Raw genomic sequence first — 18471 nt, 5'->3', positions numbered from 1 at the left:
AAGCTGGAGAGTAAAGTGAAATAAACGCAGAAGTGTGATATATTGACGTAATTGTTCCAAATCTAATTTAGTAATTTTATAAAAAGTTTATGTGTTGCGGCTGTACTGAATAAAATGTTGGTACTAGTATGCTGCGCACGTTTCAACTGCCTAAGCCACACCACAGTACAAATAGGTTTTCCGTTTAGCTATGTTATGGCCTTAACTGCACATTTACAGCAGATCAGTCACAGCATAGTTTAAATGTTTACTCGTATGCATGTAAACTTCTCGCCGACAACTGGCAGGTTTTATTGCTTTTGTTGTGCCAAGCTGTAGATCGTCAGAAGTCTGGGGTGTTGATACGATTTAAGAGGAAAGTGCTAAATCTACTCTTTTTAATATTTGAGGTCATATGTCGGGAATGTCATTCCACCTCGGCTACACCTCGGCAAGTAAAACTTACATTTTTATTATCTCTAAATTTATCCATTTAATTTCAGCATGTAGTTGTAGTAACTTAGTCGAAGTCTGAACGAAATTCTTGGCATGCAAATTTAAAGTTTAATCATCCATGCAGGACTTGATGATAATGGAATCAACAGACATGGTTTTCTAATAAGAGCGACAGCGAATGAAATAAGCTGTTTGGAAATTATCTACGAAACATTTTTTTTATTTGAGAGAACCAAGTATGTATCTATGGTGTAAAAAATTGAGAAGGTGTGGCCAATAACAGGCGGTTATTTAGCTCCCAGTGAACGTAACTGTGGTCACGAGGCGGTTTATTTACGAAACAGCTAAGATTGGGTTAATGATATATTGATATGGGAATAAGTTTCCGTCCTTTCTTAGCCAAAGTTGCGAATTATTTAAACAATTAAATAATATATGATATTATGTGAAGTTGGGGCCATTGGAAGCTAAAACTTTAGTCCATCTTTCAGGCAGCATACGAATTCCTCTGACGAAAAATTCGAGTTCTTTTGACTTGATCCATTCACTGAGCCAGTTCGCGATGCTCTCGTAAGAAGTAAACCGTTCTCCAATAAGGGCTGACTGCATTGATAGAAACAGATGGTAATGCGAAGGTGCAAAGCCTGGGGAATACAGCGGGCGGGACAAGATTTCCCAATTCAGTATTTCTAAATATTTCTGAACCGATTCAGCAACGTGTGGCGTGGCGTTGTCATGCAACGAAATCAGTTTGTCATGTCTATCGTCCCATTCCGACCACTTTTCTTTGAGAGACCGATTCAAACGCATTAGCTGCAGTCGGTAACGATCGCCAGTAATGGTTTCAGATGATTTAAGGAGTTCATAATAGATGATACCCTTCTGATCCCATCAGATGCGCAACATAACCTTTTAAGCATGAATATTTTTTTTCGCTGTTGCATGGCAGGCTCCAAATTTTTCGACGCTTAGGGTTATCATAATAGATCCATTTCTCATTTCGCTAGTGGCGATGCGATGCAGAAAACGTTTTCTTTTCTACCGTTCAAAAAGCATTTCACACGTCACCAAACGTCTCTCCTTTATCCCTACAATTGATGTGGCACCCAGTTACCGGCTTTTTGAACCATTCCCATCGCGTGCGAATGCTTTTCGCAGTTGATCTGTGAACATCCAACTTTTTAGACATATGATCAAGGGTTCAACATGCGTCTTTATCCAATAATTGAATCTTCGAATTTTTTCGGTGCCCTTCACTCGTTCGGTCTTTATCACTCACGTCGAAATTGCCACTTTGGAAGCGTTAAAACCATTCTTTGCAAGTTGTATTTGATGCAGCGTGGTTGCCATAAATATTGATCAATATTTGAAATGTTTCAGTTGCACTTATATTTAAGGGGTAATAATGAAGCATGACTTTCCGCAAATGCTGTTTTTTCGGGACGAACGTAGATATTTTTGACGGCAGATAAGAAAGGATCTTTATGTTTCAAACGAATGTCAACTACTGCGATCGAGACCTCACATATACACCTTCAAATCAGCAGTATATTACTAGAGCGAACACAAAAATATATTAAATGAGGAATTTTTTTTTAAACTCCGACTCATTTTCAAATTTTCTGTTGCATTTTAAAGCATTCCACATACAAGTATGCATTGCTCTGTGAATTTCGTACTCACATAGACTTTTGAGGCTTTTCTCGTCTTAAAAGCTGCATGCAGTTACAGTTATGTATGTGCAGATGCATACGTAAATATCTCGCTGGCTTTGTTGTTCTTGTATTTCTGTAAGCACCAACACCTTTCTCAGTGGATTGTGCTTTAGAAAGACTCCCGGCGTATAGCAGTACACTTGAGGGCACTTGAACTCAAAGTAGAAGTTGCGAAGAGGCTGGCTTCATGACAAAATGCAGCTAACAAAAAATTTGTGCATACAGAAATTTCTTGTCTAAGTAGACCTCAATCAACCTACTCCCAGCCTTTGCCTATGCGAATGTCAATGTGTGACAAGTGGCACTGCGCGGCTATGTGCACAATATGCTACGTCTGAATATGTAGATTTGAAAATGTTAAAGCAACAAAAAATGCAGCGCCAAGAAATTCGTTTGACATTTCAACAAAGTTAACAGCTGGTAAACATCAACAATACCAACAACCGAGACAGTAACTAAAATAAATTACAGATATAAACATACAATGTGTAGCAGTGTAGGAGTGTGAGTGTGAGCTCAGCAGAGCAAAAGGATAGTGGATAAGTGTAGAAAACATGCAAGCCAAAATGAAAGGGATGTATTTACACATATACATATAAATATGCATGTATGATGGTTATGTATCCAAATGGGTTCTGAAAAGAATGACAATATATAGAACTAAAGTGTTCATGCACTTTTCAAAAGGTACAAAAACAAAACCAAAAAAAAAAAACATAATAATAAAATAGAAAATAAGTCAACACCCACTAAAAGTTAAGTAAACTTGTGCATTTACATCTGGGTTTGTACCAACAAACATAAATATCTGACACCGCTTTTTAAGCCACTTAATACCCAGTAAAAAATATTTTATAGAACTCCTACGCAACAGCTCCTACGATAATATCAACATCGGAATTATTGTTGTTGGCATTGCGATGTAAACGACAGCGAGCAAATTTGCTGTTTGCGCTTGTGCTAGCAGCAAAGCAAAAACATCAATCGTAGTGCATACATAGTAGGCAGGAATGTGTTGTTGGTACGAATAGAAGTGCAAGGTATAAAGCTCGCAAATATCTGCAGTTTCGTTACTCATACGCCCCGTACGCCAGCCAATATAAAATTGCTAAAGTGGAAATAGCTGACGCGTTTACGCCTGATGGCATTCCACAGATTTCCATGCATAATCTTTTTTCATCTAAATCAACGTTGCAATTTTAATCCGCTTGAATAGACTTGGATACTCCTACACCAGTTTATGTAAATTTGTATGTACTCGCAAGTATTTAAAATATACCAACTGAAATGGAAAACATGTTGTCTAGAATTGGGTCTTGCATCGAACTAAAAATTTAATTTCACATCTATATTCCGACTTTTTGCAAAACAAAACTACAATTTTATATAGAAGAAAATACTCAAGATCGTATGCCAAAAAAATTATTTTACACACATATTCTTTATGCAAAGAATCGCAAGATGGCGCTTAAAATTTTAATAAGAAAAGCGAATTTTTCTAATATGTCAATCACATTGAAACATGTAAAACAAACATTTTTTTAATATTGAGCGCCATCTAGCTACTCTTTAAATAAAAAGTAGAAAAAATGAATATATTATTCCTGCCAAAATAATCCAAAAATTCCGGAAAAAAACCTTCATAATAATTGGCGCTTTCACCCTTATTGGGTTTTTGGCTATCTGCTCCTTCGAGCACCTTCGCCTTTTTGTGGGAAGGCACCTTGTTTTGAATTTTCATAGCACTCAAGTAAATATTAGTATCCACATAAGTTCGCAGTATTGAAATATTCATAGCACTCAAGTAAATATTAGTATCCACATAAGTTCGCATTAACTAAACAGCTCCTTTTAAAATTTGGGAGTCTCGAAATTCGCTTTAGAGCTATGTTTTTTTTTAATTTTATTTAGATATATATATAATATTTTATTTAGAATCTCAATCTATCGAAGGATGTGAATGATATGGAGTATAATTGACGCGTACATCCTTTGTTGGGTGTAACGTGCATTTTCAAATGAAACTTTAAAAACAAATAAAAACATAGCATTAATACATTATGTTTCAATTTGACGTAAGCAAAATTTCAAAAAAAAAAAAAAAACAAATTAATAATTGTAAAAGTTATCGCTGTTTGTGTGGAGCTCGTTTCTCCAGAAGTCCCATGCGGTGATTTTCACAAGTCCTTGGGGATTCATCTCAAATCAGTCGGATAAGAGAAATTAGTTTTATTAATAGATAATCTTGTGCCAAATTTTTTTAAAATTAACAATATGGCGGTTTTAGGAAATTAAAAAAATCATTCGATCAGGCACGAGTGTTTTATGTTTTTTAAAAGCAAACATTTTATTGAAATATACCAAGCGGTTAAGTTACAGTGATCACCACTTCAAAAAACATAGTTTTGATAAAATGCATTTAAAGCTTTGCTGTCCAGCTCCGAAGCGCCTGAGGGCCCTTTGGAACGGAATCGAGCCATTTGTGAAACGAATAATTAATGGTGATGTAAAATATTTCACAATTAAAAATAATGCAAGAAACAGATCTTGCCGTAGCATGCTGAAATTAAACAAAGTGCTTGCAAGTGAAACTTACCGAAGTATGCTCTGTGCGGCTGGAAGGATATAACACCTTGCAGGTTGCTTAGTAACAAGCCTGAACCCAAAAGTGATCAAAGAAAAGCAAAAAGTAATCAAAAAAGACTTAGGGTTCCATCAGGACAACATCGGACAACATCTTTGATGTCGGGATGGAAACTGAAAAGGCTTAGTGGGAAAACATTTATACATATTCAGTTTATTATTTGTTTTGGTCTCTGCAAAACACTTTTAAGGGACCAAAGTTTATTCCAATTGTGGCTTGCAAAACGCACTGCAACCAGTTTTTTCGCTCAGAAAAACCTCAGAAGCTCCACACCATTGGAAATAGTAACAAGGCAAGAGACCATCGATAATTATATTTGGTTTACTAAGACTCATAAGATAGAGTGTTCAAATGAAAGGTGACATGTTAGAATGGCGTTCAAATCTTGATGAATAAAAGAAGGCAGATCACAGGTTCATCTGTTTCTAAAAAATACTGCAGCTTCGGTTGCTATTATGGAAAATACATCTGAGACCACATATATGGTCTGATTCGGCCCAAACTATTTAGATAATAGTTTTAATGAGGAAAAACATATTTTACAAGTACAAAAAAATTGGTCCGGTGACGGCACTCGAATCAAGCATAACAGGTGGTAAATTTAGGATCATAAAAAACGAGTATTTACATTTCCGTTTCGAGGGCAAAATCTAGGCCCCAAAACTCGTTCCACAAAAACTGGTATTTATGGATTTTTAGAGGTTACTTCCCCTCAGCAGGCAATGGCAAGCCTCCGAGTGTATGTCTGCCATGCCAAGAAAACGCACCTCATACAAAATATTTGCCGTTCGAAGTCGGCTTAAGACTTTAGATTCCTCCATTTGTGGAACAACATCAAGACGCACGCCAAGGGTGAAAGCGCCAATTATAAATACATATATATATATTAGGCCGGGTCGATTTGTGGGGAGGCAAAAAAATCGCCCATTGCTCTGTGAAAATCGTATTCTAGGGATCAAAATAAGAAACTTTGCCGAAGGAACCATACCTCTAAAACGAATTGTGATGTCCCCCAATTTGGCTGAATCCCAAACTAGCCTATTCTAACCCCTCAACAGTGGTGGGAGCATAAAATCATCCCACTTTTTTTATAACTGCTTGGATGCACCAGGCTTTTTCACTTTCAATGACATAAATTCCTGAAACACGTTAAATCTGGTATTTTTTACCTTTAGTGATAAGAAATGGCGATACTTTCTTGCCGTCTAGACGAATCGCCAAAATACAGGTAACACGTGCAGTATCGAAGAAGAATTAAATTAAAGAAGGAAATTAATAAGCCTTGTGGTGAACTGTCGTTTGAGCTCCTTGGCCTAGGAATACCGCGGTCTCATCCATAGCAATCATTTTGGAGAGTTGGTATTTCGAAAAATCGATGCCTTCAACAAAAAGCTTAAACGCAAGTACGCGCTTAACTTATTCATTGCTTCCAGGTTAAACAATATTGTCGATATCCTAGAGACAATTCATATCGTTTAAGAGTTGCCCAACCAGTGTGACAATGCTTTAAATACTTCTGGATATATTAAATTCAATTGCTGTTTCAAGGGAACATTTTTGAATATCAGCCCTTCGCACAAACAAAGTCATTGCTAAACAATTCATTTCTCGGAATATTTTCATTCAAATATTTCTCTGAAATACGATTATTAGGAAAACTGAACACACTTGTATTATTACTTATACTTACTAAATCCACAGCATTTTTTAACAAATTTTTCTCACAATATTTTAACTAGGGACTATTTTCGGAGGATGTCTTATTTTCGGAAGAAGACAGTACATAATTGGCGCTTACAATATTTTTGGGTGTTAGGCCGAGCTTTTTCTCCTATTTGTGACGTGCGTTTTGATGTTGTTCCACAAATGGACCTAAAGCCGACTCCGAACGGTATTTTTTATGAGGAGCTTTTTCATGGCAGATATGCACTCCGGGGCTTGCCATTGCCTGCCGAGGGCGACCGCCATTAGAAAAAACATTATCATAACAAAAACATCTTTGCATACTCTGCTTAATAATCAGTAGTCTCAGAAATTTCACTACTCTTTTCTGTGCTGCACTTTTTTCCAAACATGCTTATATACTTACTTCTGTAACTACTTCGGAGTATTTGTGAGAAATGCGATACACATATTCCTTTACACTTTCAGATTTACATACAGGCATGTGCACTCCTGCATACATATATAAAACAACAAAAAGAAATGTACGCATTCATACATACACAGGAATTAGTGAATTTATTTGCGAGTCTTTTCTACGAAACTTTTTTTTTGAATATACAGACTTTCATATCCACATATATATATAATATATGCATGTATGCATGTGTGTATGTACATTGTGATGTATGTTGTTATGTGTGTTATGATACTTAAGTTAACTTACATCAACTTTTGCCAGCCGGAAATTCCGCTGATAGGCAACAGCAGCTACTGAAGCTGCACTTATTGTACAAGAAGGTATAGGGTTTCTCAATAAGTGTGCTTGAACTTTGATAGCATTTGTGCATCGCAACCGTTTCGGTGAAGCTTCTGTAGTTACATTTGGCAGGAACATTGTTTTAGACAACAACACGTTGAAATTCACAAAATTTGTTATTGAAATCAGTGCTTTGTATGGCGGGACAACAACCAAAGGTTCAAGGTAAAAAGCATTTTCAGCGATGGTACTCGTTTCTGAAGATTAAGCAGCTGCCTCTACACTCCGAGAAAGTCATTGCTTGATGCAGAGATTTCAGTGGCCCTTATTTCTTCGAAGATTTGAAAGGAGCTGCGGGCACTGCGAATGATGACTGATATCGGACGACAGTAAAAAAGTTCTTATGCTCTGGGATATTTATTTATTTATTTATTATTAAAGTCAAACATACAACCATGGGTTATTTTTACAATGATATCTGGTATGAATCTCACAAAATATATGATTTCAACATATTGCATGGAAAATAGTGAATATCTTGGAAGAAGTTCAAGAGTGTCCTAAGAATTTGTGGCGGCTACTTTCATTGTTTTCCATGTTATCTCTGTTCTATACAAAATCAAAACGAAAGCATTGTTTAAAGCCCCCTTTTATGCAATAATGTCATCCAAAACTGAACCGATATCCTTCAATCTTCGAAGAAAATACAGCATAGCCTAACCAAAATTATATTCCATACGTAGTGTCGTAAATCCTGACGATGCCACTTAAACTGTTTCTTGTATGTATTTTCAAAGTGTGAGCGCTCTTAATGCAAGCCCCTTTACACACATACATATATAAAAATGTGTTTGGCAGTGTGGAAACAACGCGACGGCTTCAACATGCACTAGAACCGTCACGCTTCCTTCATTTTGATTTCGTTGTATGCAAATATACGTGAGCGCCTACTACTTGCATAAATTCCTTCGCAAGCCGCATAGTTTGTAGACAATATTTATACAACGCTGGATATTCCCTGCATTAAAAGCTATTAGGTCTGAAATACTTTATCAGTTTCACTAGCAGCTGAAGTGGTCCGTCTTCTAACTTTTTGCGATACAGACATGCCAATTGCTAAGCTAATGATGTGTTATCATCGCACCACGTAACGAACTAGACAGCCTCTACATCAGAATTATGCCAATTAATGAACTAGTCCATATCATTATTTTTCCATACTCCTTTAGGAGCTTAAGGATTCAACAAAAGTTGTCCAGACATTTCTATTTCTAGACATAAATCTCAGTTCATTAAACGATTTTCCAGCATCATTGCGGATAGTCCTTTGCCAAGTCATCAATGATCTGTCTCTTCTTCTCGTTCCTTGCGGGTTCCAAGTCAAGGCGGCATACGGTATTTCCTCATAAGGCTTTCGCAGAGTATGTCCTATCCATCCATTTTTCTTTTCTTTTTCTCACTGTTGATGCTATTTTGGTGTATAATTCTCCAGAGCTTCTCGTATATTACGCAGTCCATATTAGATAAATAAAAATTATTAAATAAACATTTCGAAGCATTTTATTTTAAATTAATATTTTTTTATTTTCATATTTGCTCTTCGACTAAAAAATAGTTTTATATTTTTAAAGCAATGCAATTATTCGCAAAGCAACTGTAAAAAAATATTAAGTATTGCAGTTTACGGTGTTAAGGGTAGTCAGAAGCCCGAAAAAATTACGATTTTCAATAATTTTTTTTCCAGGCATTACTTTATTTTACAAAAAGAAAAACATAGCATTAATACATCATGTTTCGCCGTGACTTTAGCAAAATTAAAAAAAAAAAAATAATAATAAGTGATCGCTGTTTGTGTGGAATCCGTTTTTCCAGAAGTCCCTTGCGGTGATTATCACAAGTTCTTGAAGATTCATCTCAAACAAATCGGACAAGAAAACTTAGTTTTAATAATAGATAATATTGTGCCTGATCGAAGCCCTTTTTCAAAGTTAAGAAGTTTTCAAAGTTTTTTTAAAAATACATCAAAATGGACATTCATAACAATAAAACCCGAGAAGTCGGTTGCTTGCAGCTGTTGCTAGCTACTTGCTCTAGAACACTCCGGAGCGCGCGCGCGTTTTGTTAATTGTTGAATTACTCAAAAAGGATTTGTCGGACTCACTTCAAATTTTTACACAATATTTCTAAGATACCATACTTTAAGAAAATACAAAAAATACACTTTTTTAAATTCTGACTACTCCTTACCCCTTAAAAACATAAAAAGAATAGAAGAATATTTGTTTTGCATACAGGTCTAAGGGACTATTTTGCAACTGGTACAATTCTAGTCAATATTAACCCACTATGACTTCTCCCAACAAATACCAGTTCATGAACTGGAATGTTTGCTGGGTAGTTTGACTTTATACTGCATGATTTCTATGCGCACACACACTTACGTACATACACATGCTCATTCTTGGTATGCCTTTGTTAGTGGCGGATATTCTCGAATAAGGTGTAGTACAAGGTGGCGCATACTTAATCACCCTAACATTAATTGCTGCCGCCATAGCCGAATGGGCTGGTGCGTGACTACCATTCGGGATACGTAGGCTTGCATCTCCGAGAAACACAAATGAAGAAAAAAAGCTTTTCTATTAGCGGTCGCCCCTCGGCAGGCAATGGCACACCTCCGAGTGCATTTCTGGCATGAAAAAGATCCTTATCAAAAATATCTACGAGTATTGTTCGGAGTCGGCTTAAAACTGTAGGTCTCTCCATTTTTGGAACTACATCAAGACGCACCTTCTCACGTTATATCGCTCACGAACGGGTGTTCGGAAGCTACCCAGAGGATACTTCAGCTAATCCCGGAAGTTGTGGGCTGCTTGAACTTCATGTAAAAGAATCGTCCTGGTCGCTCCCACGTGAATGGCGATCAGTAACTTTCCCCACTTGCGTGGACTTCTACATATGAAACCATCCTCCATTCTGTGGAAGATTTTTGGACCTTGCGCGTTGGCAACGGCGAATATCCCAGGCGATGGAACGATGAGCTGTATGAGCTTTACGACGACATACTCTTAGACATAGCGCAGCGAATAAAGTATGAGCTTTACGACGACATACTCTTAGACATAGCGCAGCGAATAAAGATGCAGCGGCTACGTTGGCTGGGTCATGTCGTCCGAATGGATACAAACGCTCCGGCTCTGCAAGTATTCGATGCGGTACCAGCTGGTCGTAGCAGAGGAAAGATCAGGTGGAAAAGGTTTATCAGGTGGAAAGAAATGACTGGCAGGCTTTATTAAACTCGGGAAAATCGCGTAAGCGGTTATCGCGCCAATTAAAAGGAAGAAGAAGAAGTATACAAGCAGATAAGCAATGGAGCGTGTAAAGTTCAGAATAAAGATTTCCTTTATTCAAAATCATTTTGGTTTTATTTAGTATGTCTTAACCCTCGGTCCCTGCAAGTAAAGGGTAACATTTTAGTAAAAACAAAATTGGATGAATAATTTTGCGCCACCTTGTATCTACATAAGTACTTGTACTATGCACGCTTCAACTCTCAACGTGCCCACTTGTTTTGCACTGCTTTTTGTTTATGTGTGCATATATGTCTGTGGCATGTGTCACTTGCACATCGCTACACCGCCAAGTACGCCGCTCGTTATCTTTGCGTCGTTTTCCGCTCTCATTATACCCTTACACGTCTTCTCAGATGAATTTACATGTTTACATTGGGTGAAGTCTTTTGGTGTAGTAGGTTTTTGTAGTGCATTAAATTTAAAGGTGTTTTCTATCACATACCATATTGTTCTCTGGGCCTCTTAATCTGGTAGTCCTTATTTGTTGGGATTGCAGCCTTTCCTACGCTATTCCACTGTTTTAGTTTCTACTGACAGAGCACTTCTAACTAATATGTTGGGACCGATACGTTGTTTAATTAGTTCAGCAACTCTTCGCCTTGTAGGTCTGTTTTCGATTTTATTGTAGTCGTGCAATTCAGTTGTTTCAAAAGCTATGAACTTGCGATTTCTAAGATGGTTCACTTCGAGCCGTATTTCTTTTTGATATGGAATTTCGTCCGCTCTGTTAGCTTGCATCTCCGTTGATCTGCTCATTGATATTTATTTGGCTGGCATAATTATAAATACTCAATTTTCATTTAACCGAAATTCTGAGTATAAGTGAGGAAGGAAATTGTATTCCGCGCTTCGCATGTTCTTTTTTGTGAAATCAATTAAAGTAAGAATGTCTTAACCATCGGTCACTGCAAGTAAGAGGTAACATTTTGTGATACTAAAAATGTTTTTTTATTATATATTTAAATGACATTCTGAATTGAAAATAAGTATGATTTTTCCCTCCAGTTAAATGCAACAATGACTTATACAGCTTTCGTGTGGTGGGAGACGTTGCAGACACAATCCTACCTAAAAAATCTCATAAAAGTCCAACGATTAGTTCCAGTTTAATTCTTAAGAACACGGTTGTATGTATAGGGATCAAGATATTTATGAACAAAAATGCTCAAAATGATAAGTCGAGCAAAAAGTAATATATTTCGATGAAAATACGACCTCATTAAGAGTCGGTATAGATATTATTGAGATGGGATAAGAACCACGTTCAATCTTTTTATGTTAAAAGTCAATTTTCGTCCTTCTCTCTGATGTTACGATTTGCAACCCGCATTGTTTCGGTTTCCTTTGATTCCAATAATTAATAGCGATACCAAATTAAATTTTATTCAAATATGCGCTGGTACAGAAAGTTCGACCCGGAGTAAAGGAGGATAATGGTGCTCACACTCACCCACGTATCAAAGTCCTTTTCCGTTGCCCGTAGGATACACAAAATTGAGTAAATTTTTAGCCCGTAGAAAACAATGGTGTTCTTTTAGTTACATATTTACACAATACATCGATTTGTGATGGTTTGTGTATCGACACAATGTTTGTTGTATCGACACAATGTTGTCACACATTTACATGTTACACACATCAGCGTTAGCAGTTACAATTTTTCATTGTTTAATAAACCAAACTCAAAGACCACCAAATGCAAATAGTTCATTTATCTATAATTAACATTATTAAACATTTATTATTTTTAGTAAAAGTTACAATTTTTCTAAGTTTATTTTCTAAATGATTTTGAAATGTACTGTTTGGCAACACTGTGTGGTGAGAGAGCAATCAACAATCACGATTCTATGGAAACTATCCAAAATCCTACGATAAAATCTACGATACTACAGAAAATTGGAGGTGATTTTTCATTTACATGAGGCTCTCATTAGTTTCATTGTATCAGCTGACACGGGCGTACGTTTACGTTGGTGGTTATGAGCGCCATAATACTTGTTATGCATATAAATGTACCTGGAAGGCAACAACACTGCGTTCCCTTACATAGTCTTTAGAGAGTAGAAGTCCCTATTTCATAGCATTCACTTTCTTATTCCTACTAGATCGCTACTCAATACTTACCCAATTCATCTTAAATTTCCTATTAGGAATTATGCGCGTAATGCTTCTATTGCCCGCATTTTAAAAAAATTCAATGACATGTCAAGTTCTATTCCGCGTGACTTTTCGGTGTCAAAGAATGAATTTTATATTGTAAATTTCTAAACTCTTATTAAATTTATTTAATAATTACCTTAAGTAATATATGCCCAGGTGGTCTGTAAAATTTGTAATTATATTTTAGACTTGAAATAAACTAATGGATGTCACGATTCGGTAGATATTATGAGGGTCAACCAAAGGGCTCTTCTCTGTTTTATGAATGTGATGCTCTCCTTTGTTGAGTTTTAGAGGCTAACCATAGCCTTAGGGGAAGCTGTTAGTCATGGTTGTGAATTATGGTCCAATCCGGAGTACTTGTTTAACATTTTTCCGATGTACTAAGTACACACGTCTGAGCGTCTGCAACTGTGAGTTGCTTTTAATTTACAAATAATAATAATAATGATAAGGTAATCTGCTCGTTGTCATTATCCGGCTTGAAAATGGACATATAAAAGGGGTGTTCAATAAGTATCTGAATGATATACTTCTACCAACTCTTCGGCCATTTTTTGTGAAAGCGGTCCAATAACTCACTGGAGTATTGCCCATGGCACGTTCTTCCTTTTTCTAAAAAACCCCAAGAGAATGTCGCCTTTCACATCCCAAAAAATCGTCGCCGTGACCTTTCCAGCCAACGGAACCTCTTCTCCTTCTTTGGAGCAGATTTCCCGAAAGAAATTCATTGTTTTGATTGTTGCTAAGTTTTGATGTGTCATGATGAATCTAGGTTTCATCAACGGTGACAACTCGACGGGAAATTCCTTCGGATCTCGCTTAAATTGCTCCATACCCTACTTCGAAGTTAAAAGCCGCATCCGCTTTTTGTTGCTTGTGAGCAATCGCGGCACCTATCGGGTCTACAATTTTTTCATCGTCAACTTATAATTTAAAATATTAATTGCCGTTCGGGTCAACACACCTATGACCTCTGTTACTTCGCGCACTTTCGTTCGTCGATCAGCGAACATCACGTCGTCGACTTTTTGAATGACTTCCTCGGTAACCACGCCTGTCGGGCGTCCTGATCACTCCTCATCAAAAACAGATGTTCGCCCACATTTAAATTCATTGAACTAATATCTAACTGTGGCCATAGATGGCGAAGCGTCCCCATAGACAGCATCCAACTTAAAAACTCATAATATTTTAAATTTCGCCAAAATTTAAACCGCTTAGTAACAGCTTCAATATTTCACCTTGCCATTTCATTGAGTGCAACGCTTCACAAAAACACAAATGAATAATAATACAAAAAAATGTTTGTTTTATTTTTCAATGAGTATTTTGCATACGTATGCAATAAAAACTGGCTATAACATTTGTTAAGTATATGTAATTAAAAAACATCTGCTATTATGTGAAGCGTAAAAAAGGATGAATTAAGTTATCCAATGAAACCGCAGCGAAAAATAAATTACATACTAAAAACCCAAAATAAAAAGGTGGAAATGCAACGGAAATGAGTAAAGCCAAAGTGGAAAATGTCAAGTATGGTAACGGTAAAATGAACAAAACTCTACAATTTTTTAAACCATCTGATTACGACCAATGGAAATACCAAACACCAGCTCAGCAATTAATGGGTAAATATTTATTCGAATGTCACGAATACACGTGTACGCAGAATTGAGCGTGGACCCTGCCAGGAAAATCTGAGCTAGAGTCGCAAAATTTTGGTATACAAATTATTACTATATATTTCGCCTATTTCGAGTCATTTCGCTAATCACGTCTCGTTCAGTGGCATCTCTCTTGAGATTGTGGAAGTGGCAAAGCCGAAAATCGCTCCCCTTGCATATAGCCGTGCACGGTGGCTTCGTGCGTTGACTTCGCCTAGGTTGCTTAAATCAACAAATTAAATATTTTAAAGTTTAATAAAAAGAAAAATTTAAAGGAAATACCATAAAGATACGCACATACAATAATTTGAATATTGAATAGGGCGACGGAGTGAACTAAGAATGATCTGGAATGCAGCGTCGAATAGCCATCACTTTTTAAGACATCGTCAGGCAAAACTCAATTTGACGGAAAAAGAGAAAGAACACGAATTAGTCACGGGTCCAAATTCCTTAAATGTGCCCTAGTGGATTTTTCTATAAGTTAACTTTATACGAATACACGCATACACACACAAAATCATGTAAATGGCTTTCTAGAAAAACGTGTCAACAATTTTGAAGGAAGTATTGGTGGGTCATCAAGATATTGGCCAACAGATTACCTCCTGGCTAGTCATAGTGCGAATTTCGGTTTTCCCGCTGGGTCATGGCGGCATCATTTTCCTTTTTTTTTGGATTTGGCTTCATATGAACAACACGCGCTTATCATGCGCCACGAGCTCGATGCAGCAAATAATTAAATTCGAAACCGCAAATATGCATAAATTAATATGAGAAACCGCATTAATTTAAAATGCAAATGAGTACTCACACTTGACACTTCAGCAAGAGTGCACTTGGCATATACGTACACAAAAATGCATACGTCCATGCGCCCATACACATAGAAAAGTGGATTATGAGATGGAGGCCGAGGTACTATGTTAAAGAGCAGGCTTCCACGCATTAAGATTTTTGAGTAACTCAAATACAACAGTTTCAGACAATTTTTTTTTATAAAAAAATTATTTTGCAAATACGTGGAACTCTAGCAACAAAAATGCAACCATATAACTCTGAAAATACATCATAGCATTTGTGGATCGAATGGATAAGGCTATCCAAATTTTTGTCAAATAAAACACTCAGCGAAAAGATTGTTTTGCGATACAAAAAGTTAGCCGTTTTCTTTGTAAAAACTTCGTGCAATGTAGCTCGATATTAAAAATGCTGCAGTATTTTCAAAATACATGATCTCAATATTTTCTGTGCTGCAGCAAAAGTAAGCCTACAAAAGCCAATCGCTTGCTACTGCCTCTGCTTCTGCTTTTGTAATTTTCAATATGAAAGCCTCTGCAACATGCCTCAGACCACCAATTGATTATTTTATGCGATTTAAAGACGATTTCTGATAGAATACTACTTTTGATAAAATATTCTATTATCAGTATTCTAGAGTGGATTAATTTTTGCAAAACGTTTAGTCCTCACTATGGCGAATTCAGTACTGTAACAAAATTGAATTACTGAAAAAAAAATCTTTGTCTCTAACAAGCAAAACAAAAAAGAGAACAAAAATAATTTAATCTTTCGTAGTATAAACTGTATTCATTTTTTCAATAGAACTAGTCCGAAGGTTACTCACACGGCTTAAAGTGGCCACTTCGTTTTCAATACAAATGGCTTAACGGAATCGACGAAACCAAATTTGCACGTAATCAGCTGTTACAGTGTCGGCACCATAAGTCCTATTCATAATTTCAGTGACCTGGCTTGCATTTTCGACGCTATCAAAGAAAAACTGTAAAATTTACCGAATTTTGTTTTTGTTGACTTGCGTTGTTAACTCACAACCGAATGAAAGAAACAAAAAATAGTGAATTAATAATAAAATAATAATTGTGGTGCATATGTGGTGTGCGTCTTGCTGTTTTTCCACAAAATGGTACCTAAAGTTTCAGGCCGGCTCCGAACAGCAGATGGTTTTTATATGAGGAGCTTTTTCATGGCAACCGCTACTAGAAAAAAATCGTTTCCTTCCATTTGGTGTTTCATGCCGGGGTTTCGAATGATAGTCCCGCACCAATCCGTTCGACTGAGGTAGGAGTTCAGTGGGTTTTAATGAATAAGGTTGAAGTAAAGCGATGTTGAGTACTTAAAGTTGGTTGACATTTTTAACAATGTTGTTTTTGGATGCTAGGTAGGAAAATATTTTTCTTCTTCTTCAAAAACCATCTGAAGGAACTATTGGCTTTGCAGACAACAATCACATTTTCAACATTTCCTTTTTGAAGTGAAAACTTCTTTAGAATCGTTGAGAGTGATTTGAGGAAAAGTGAAACGAAAAAAGCGACCAACTTGGCTACGAAGCGTTATATTATATGTTGATATAAAAGTAGCAACGAACTAAATAAAAATTAATTTTATTTTTTCTTGTTTCTTGTGATTCGAACCAAGGATTTTGGATCGGAAGCTCGCATTGCTAGTCGCTCGGCTACCGCGCCATGCTGTCGTCGCTGGCCTAAAAGTTATTTAGTTACGAAGCATTATATTATATGTTGATGTAAATAATTTTTGTGAGCGTGTAATTCTCAAAAGTTTTATTAGGTTTATTATTTAAAATGTATTGACTAGGTAGTGTGGTTATCAGCTTAACATCTTATAGATCCTCCATCGGAGGACAACAAATGTTAAACTGGTTTTTGGAAATGCGCGGAGTGTTTTAGGGGCTTGCTCTCCACCTCTGCCACGGGTTGACCCGGTATTGCAGTACCGCCGGCATTTCAGCCTTGAATAAATACAAGAAGAAATATACTAATACATTTAGCTTTGGTGGGAAGAGACATAAATTTTTATATGAATACAAGTAGACGAAAATGGAAGAAATTTGTAAGTCTGTTTCTTCGGTCCGTTTGGGTATTTTTTTTGGCAACATCGAAACCAAAGCATTTGTATCATATTTTATCTATCATAAGCCACTCGTATCATTTGTTGAAATTGAAAACATTGAGGATGAATAATGATAAAATGAAGAAAATAAAATATGAACTTTATAGCAATATTATAATGAACCTATAATTATCCCGCTACTAATGCTGCTTTCGTCTTATTCTCTCTCAGTTTGTTTTACGGAAGGTTTCACTTCTATCAAGTCTAACCGTTAGACTGGTATTTTTTTTTTTCTTTACTGACTGTACCAGTAATCGCTACGTTTTTGTATAAATGTTTCTTTCAAAGAATACAAATGAAAGTAGAAATGAAGCAATCAAATTCCTAACCAATTGTTGCTGTCACGAGTTCTTTGCAAAAGGTGCACCTTTTTGTGTCTTATAGCATTTTACTGCATTTATAGCATTGTGCCGTTCATTTGCTTCTCCATCTGTCACGTTACTCATACGCCCCATCGGCTGTACACGGCGCACACAGTCGGAATATAAAACGCAAATAGCTGTTTCTTTGTTTGGCTAAAGAGCAAACACGATTTCATGTAACTCGTTACTCAATTCAGCCTAACCCGTCGTTTCACGTTCCTCACAATCACCCCAATTGTTTACTCAGTTGCCATTGTTGAATAGCCGACTAACAAGTCTATCTGCATCCGTTTGACATGAGTTGACTCATTGCACTTCATTCTTCCCTGTCTCCCATTTGAATAACCACGCATGACTCTTTACTTGAGTACTTCAAAGGGCATTTCTCTGCAAATGCAAAGTTTAGGAAAGATGTGCTTCCATTTGTATGTAATATCGAATGTGCGGTAATTGAATAATATTTCGTAAATCAAGATAAAATTTATAGTTTTGTTTATTTGTTTTATTGAAGTAAGCTCCAAAAAGAATAAACTCATTAAACTGAAAAACGAACTTAGATTGGGTGAGGTGAGAGTGCTAACCTCACTCTGCCGACTCATTTATCGATTACCTTCAGTTTAAGTTCTTTAGATGTCTCGGAATCTATGAATCGGTGGTCCTTAATTCCATTAAGACTACTCGTATAAATAAATATATTCTAATTGAGTGACCAAAATATTTGTAAGGCAAAGTATAAGCATTTTTGTCAGGTTTTCATATACACTGGGGTCCAATCGAGA

The 18471-nt window shown here is 36.5% G+C and overlaps 1 protein-coding gene and 1 pseudogene across 1 annotated transcript in view; both read left to right on the top strand.

Moving 5' to 3' along the window:
- LOC129242375 (uncharacterized) overlaps positions 1–18471 on the top strand; it is an 82252-nt gene that overhangs the window by 16556 nt on the left and 47225 nt on the right. The gene's annotated exons all lie outside the window — the stretch shown is intronic.
- LOC129243281 (U2 spliceosomal RNA) lies at positions 16993–17178 on the top strand (annotated as a pseudogene).

Source organism: Anastrepha obliqua, chromosome 3 (assembly GCF_027943255.1).
Source record: "Anastrepha obliqua isolate idAnaObli1 chromosome 3, idAnaObli1_1.0, whole genome shotgun sequence".
NCBI classification, from domain to species: domain Eukaryota; kingdom Metazoa; phylum Arthropoda; class Insecta; order Diptera; family Tephritidae; genus Anastrepha; species Anastrepha obliqua.
Note: the sequence above shows the minus strand (reverse complement) of the source record. Positions and strands in the feature narration are given on the sequence as shown.